At 35.8% G+C, this 6000-nt stretch overlaps 1 long non-coding RNA gene across 1 annotated transcript in view; it reads right to left on the bottom strand.

Moving 5' to 3' along the window:
• Positions 1 to 3748: 3748 nt before the first annotated feature.
• The window catches only part of LOC138936986 (uncharacterized), a 129154-nt gene continuing 126902 nt past the window's right edge, over positions 3749 to 6000 (bottom strand). The window contains exon 3 of the long non-coding RNA XR_011447450.1: positions 3749 to 3953. This is a non-coding gene — a long non-coding RNA (uncharacterized lncRNA). The remainder of the gene's footprint in view (positions 3954 to 6000) is intronic.

The raw sequence follows: 6000 nt of genomic DNA, 5'->3' as shown, positions 1-6000 counted from the left end.
TTTTTCGGTGACGAATAGCGAATTTAACAGTTACTTTTATCGTTACTTTTTTCCAATTTTTTGATTTATTTAAGATATTATTCTTGCTATTGTGCGTGATAAAATTTTTATCTTAACCGTAAAGCCGTAAGCAAATCGACCAATTAGCATTCTTATTATGTTGTAATCTCATTTACTACCAGTTCTAAGTACCTTGCAACGAAAATTAGAAAATCTCAATAAATCTGACCTTATAGATTGCCATTCATTAGTTGAAGCTATTCAGCAAGGTTTAAATGAAAGGTAACTTATTAATTTGATTAATACATATGTTATTTAATTTTAAATAAGGATTTAATTGAAAAATATTATTTTATTTTAAACTATTGATTCAAAAGTATTAATTTCAATAAAACAAACAATGTCGCTTAATTTACTATATTTGATTTTAGATTTCTTACAATATTTGAAACAAAAGAATTAATAATAGCAGCATGTTTACATCCAAAATTTAAGTTAAACTGGTTAACCGGAGAAAAAAGAAAACGTGCTGAAAATTACTTGGAGGATTTATTGGGAATCCGATCAACTGAAAATTCGTCAAAAGCTGGAAAATCTGACGATCACAATGATCTTTTCATTTTTGAGCAAAAAACGGTGCAAAATGAATCTGAACGAGAAGAATTGCAACGGTTTTTAAAATCAAATAATTGTAATATAGAAATGTTAAACGACTATCCAAAACTTAAAAAACTTTTTATTAAATATAATACAGCTCTACCAAGCGGTGCATCTGTAGAAAGAATGTTTAGCATCGGTGGTTCTGTATTAATACCACAAAGAGGGCATTTAAATGATGATACTATGGAGCAACAAATTTTATTAAAAATTAATAAAGAATTTCGATAAAATTTAATCATTTATTTTGTAATAAACCTTGAATGAAGTCTTGCTTACAATTTTTTAAAAGTTTTTTTTATGCAAAATAATTTATTAGTTTGTATTGTAAAAAAGTAACGGAAATTGTAACGACTCGTTACTTTTTAGTAACTGTAACGGTAACGAGTTACTTTTTAAAATTGGTAACGAGTAACGGTAACGAGTTACTTTTTAGAAAAAATAACGGTAACGGTAACGAGTTACTTTTATAAAGTAACTTTCCCAACCCTGTCCTTTACTGCCGTTTATATTTTCTAATGGAGTGGCTAAATGAAATGATCGAAATAAAATGCCAATTTTTGAATAATATTTTATATAAGTTGCTATTTGGAAAAAAATATATCATTGGTACTATTAATTTATAGTTATATCATTTTAATTATAACAGTAAACGCGATTGCGTACGAAATTGCGGTCAATTAAAAGAAGGCTAAGATCACTTATTTGCGATAACGCGCGACACGCGTAACGAGACGTTGATTACTCTGAGAATTACCCCGAGAATTACTCCGAGTGGATTTGGTGAAAAAAGGAATTCCGCGCAATTATCCACGCAATTTATTCGCGACGGCATCTCGCGTCGCTTAACATGAGAATGTTGAGCTGAGTACGCGAGCTTGCCGCCCCCTTTTCTTTTCACGGGGAAAAACGAGCCGGCTTGTGAAAAAGTTTAAGGGAACGAGGATGATGGTACACATGTTGATGGCGAGGAGGAGGAGGAGGAGGAGGGGGGGAAAGAAGGTAAGCGGCAACTTTTTAGCTCAAAACCACGATAAGTATGCGCGAAATGTATGAAAGAGATTTCGCGCATGTGTGGAACAACGAAATGTGAAAATTCGCGAGAGCACACGCTTTAAGTACCACAGTAGCAGTCCTAGAATTTTTGGTATCCCCTCTATATAAATTCACTCGAGCCATCCTGTACGTAAAGCCCTTCTTCCCGATTAATATTAATCCTGGAAGGATTTTTCTATCCGCAGATCGATATGCAAAACTATATGCAAATTTAGCAATTTTTGTTCGTTTACACACGTGGGCGACCTAACCGGATATTTTTAAGTTTAAAATTAAATTAAATTCGCGTTTCTCGAAATTAAACTAGTTCCTTTATTAATATATCGATAATAGTTATTGCATATATCTTTGTAATTATCAATCTAAAGATATACTCCTACAATTGATTACGTTGATCTTGTCAAGAAGATAGAAAGTACCAGGTTGAATAGGGGAGGGGATTGGAAGCAAAACGACGATGACGTTTAGAGCGTTAGAGATGATGGAGACTGTGTAAATGACTGAGAAAGACGGCGGCGACCGCGTATCTCTTTTGTAAGAAAAAAAGAGAGACAGAGAGAGAAAGAGAGAGAGAAAGAGAGTAAGAGACTCATCGCGACACAATAAGAAAGAGGATTGGGAACCGACGAAAGGGAACGATGATGACGAGTTAAAGAAGAGGCAGGACGCGGGGATGTACCGTACAAAATGCTACATTAGCGGAGACAAGCGATCATTAAGGCCACCCCCGTGGCTAAACAAAAGGATCATCGAGAGACTTAAGCGAGGCTGCAGACACAGTTTCGAAACTAGTCGCTCGAATTGTACATCGCCACTTTCGTAAATTTTGTCCCTTTCTCTCTCTCTCTCGTTGGCTATTCTCTTTCACCATCGTATGCCTTTGCACTTCCTCGTGTCGGTGCACTTTGACCTCTGGACAACGGTAACATCTCCCACGGGTACCGTGCGCGAGTTTCCATTTTGATTTCGTCGTTCAATCGATCCCTCCTTCGAGCCTTAACGACGTACCAGCGTTGAATTTTCGCTCAAAGACAAAAAAAAACATGGTACACAGCATTTTTTCTATCAATATTTTTTATAAAAAAAAATATAATAGACTTTTTATTGTATATATATATATATATGACATTTCTCAAAAATATTTTCTTAAACTTTTTCTCTTCAATCAATATTTTCGCTATTTAATAGAGAATTTTCGAATAAGTGAAACTGTGTTAATTGATTTAAAAAGAAAAATTCAAATTAAGAGCTCTTTTGTTTATCTCATCTAATTTAAGCGGACAGGTGTGTGCCTATGTTTTTATTATCAACCGCTCCGTCAAGCTTCATGCGATTAAATCGAAGCGAAACGTTCTGAATACGGTGTGAATTATCGTAGCGAGAAATTTAATACCTTAAAAAAAAAAAAAAAAAAAAAAAAAAAAAAAAAATCAGTTTGTCCTCTTGTACAGCCAAGAGAAACGCACCAATTGATTTTTAATTAATAAATATAATAGTAACTTGGTCTTTTTTTCTTTGCATAATTTGCGCCGTTAATTTCAATGAAAGATCGACAAATTGTAAGCTATCGGGTCCCCCCACCATGAGAATCATGTGAATAATTATTTTTGCGTTATTTGCGCATTTGTCCCGCGCGGTTAGGTGTCTCATGGCGACCGTAACCGAATTTACATATAGGGTGCACCGCGACGCATCGGAACCGTTATTGACTAAATAAACTGGAAAATGGTCCCTGGCTCGTGGAAAATGAACCTTGTCGTCAAAATTATCGCCCGATGGAGCCGGATTTAATTGAATGTATCGAGTTAATTAAGTATCTTTATTTTCATCAATATTAATATCATTTACATAAATCAAGTAATAACGTTAACGAGGGATGTCGCGCGCGATGTTTTATCATAGGAACGATTACTCAAGTTGGCGCAGCAATTAATTATCCTTATAGGTATCGACACGCGAATTTCTTAGGTATTAGGTAAATTGCGCAGAGGGACGTACACCACTTATAATTGTATTTTACTCGAACGTATAAATGTAGATTAAATCGATTCAATCGAGTGAAAATATTTTCAGATTTTCGCGAATTCAGTATTTAAATATAAAATTACTGATCCAATTGAACATTCAATTATTTTGTACGTTTTCTTACCTTATCACAAACACCTTGATCACTTGATTGCGTCATATGTATAATATCATCCTTGTTACAATATATGTAAGCCGCTTTTTTATTTCATTGTCTGAAACAGAGAAAACATTAAATTAAATTAAAATTGAATAACTTGGAACAAGAAATTTTTACTCGCATAATCGAGAAATTATAATAATGTTACGCAAGAGTTTTAGTAAACTGCAGTCTCTCACCAAACTTAGCGCAATCTTTTTTTCATCTCAAATATTTTTCTATAAAACATATTTAATTGAAATTTATCACAATTTTTTTCCAACACATCCCATTTAACAGTTGCGTGAAAACAGTTAGGTAAAATCATAAAATCATCAAGGGAGCAACATCACTTCTTTAGTAAATGTCATAAATCGCTAGAAAACGACAATCATCAATTATCATTGAAAAGTGCTGCTGTGTCACGACTGTTCCTATTAAATATTAGACCCCCCCGCAGAGCGGCAAGAGAGAGAGAGAGAGATCTATATCAAGTCTTTCTCATCTGTTAGAGCGACACGACGTATAGACACACACAGCCGCATTCCGACGTATCATTGTCGTAACCATCATCGTGTAATCATCATCGTACAGTCATCATTGTACATTGATGCATTCGGGAAAGAATATCTCTCCTCCCATGCACGTAGCGTACACGTATACACGTGCTTATGCACGCACATTTGTACGCCTGGCGTTGTGTCCGGCTCGACAGAGGGAATCGACAATTTGACGGATCGATAACCGTTCAACATGCCGATCGTCTCTCTCTCTCTCTCTCTCTCTCTCTCTCTGTCTGTATATACATTCCCGCGGGATTGCTCGAAGGCGTGAAGGCACAGCCATTATTTATGAGAGCCGTAAATCACGATCGATCGATCGATCTGTCAGATCGATCGCGTTCGCACGCGCTCCAACGTCGTTCCCATCGTTGGAGGAAACACTTTGACGAGAGATACCCACGTGTATGATGCAACTATCACGGCTATCGCTGTGACACTAGTGGAATTATACCGGCCAAACACAATATCGCGCGTGCGACATATCCGCATACATCTATTGTACGCGTATACATACATTGCGTATATTTTTGCGTTCGACGTGGTCCAAGTATTATTCTTCGCCGACCGCATTATGCTGCTAATTCGTCGTCCTATTTACAGCACTTCATTACTCTTTATCCGGAGAAATAGAAATATTAAAGAGCGCGTAAAGTCGCGTCATAACTATGTATAGATATAAAGAAAATGGAGTTCCAAGAAACTTATATATTAAATATCTCTCATTTATTTTGACAGAAAGACAAAATTTTCTTTTTATATTCCCCCCGCTTAATCGACCTTCTCGTTTCTCGCTTGCATTTCAACCGTTTATTATTCACAGCTAAATTTATCAAGCTAAAGCTCTTTCCTGTACAAGGTGGCTCAAATCTCACAGTACAGAAAGCGCTGCGACGAGCGAGACATAGAAGAATTCCTGATTAATAGACGCCTACGGTGCCAATGATTTACGATGATTATACCCCCAATGACACCGCGGAGATGATACAGTTAATTGCTTAACATGCCTTCGAAACAATCAACGTTTTTTTGCCGGATCGATTTAAGCAGTAATTAACCATAATAGGCACGTTTCATCCAGATTAACAGTAGAATCATTGTAAAGACACATTCGATAGGGCGATTGAAATCGAGTAAAAAGTTATCGAATAACGAATCTTTTCGTGTCATTGTCGCTATAAAAAGAAGCTTTTCCGCACAATAACTTGCAAGGATGATGATCATTATAACGCTTCAAGCTTCCGTGCGAATAATGGTACACTGGCACATAGTCAGATTTTTCTTATCTTGACGCGAACCGAGATAATGCTGCGAGCGTTTCAAACATCAGTGGAAATTTTATGTCTTTGTACGCAGGCATTAACGGCATTTCATATTGCATTTAATTAGCAAAGAAGGACTTCTTTTTCTCACATTTCTGTTTTACACGTTACACATCAGAGAAATCGATGCGTAATTTAAAAAAAAAATTTAATTTCGAATAGATTTTTTTATTCCGAGATGTGGAAGAAATAGCTCGAAATATATGTAAACCTGCGTGTGTTAGAGAAAATGAGAGAAATT

The sequence above is a fragment of the Polyergus mexicanus genome, unplaced genomic scaffold, assembly GCF_030449975.1.
Source record: "Polyergus mexicanus isolate NDT 795.1 unplaced genomic scaffold, iyPolMexi1.0 SCAF_10, whole genome shotgun sequence".
Taxonomy (NCBI): Eukaryota; Metazoa; Arthropoda; class Insecta; order Hymenoptera; family Formicidae; genus Polyergus; species Polyergus mexicanus.
The sequence above is the reverse complement of the archived record's forward strand: the minus strand, read 5'-3'. Positions and strand labels throughout refer to the sequence as shown.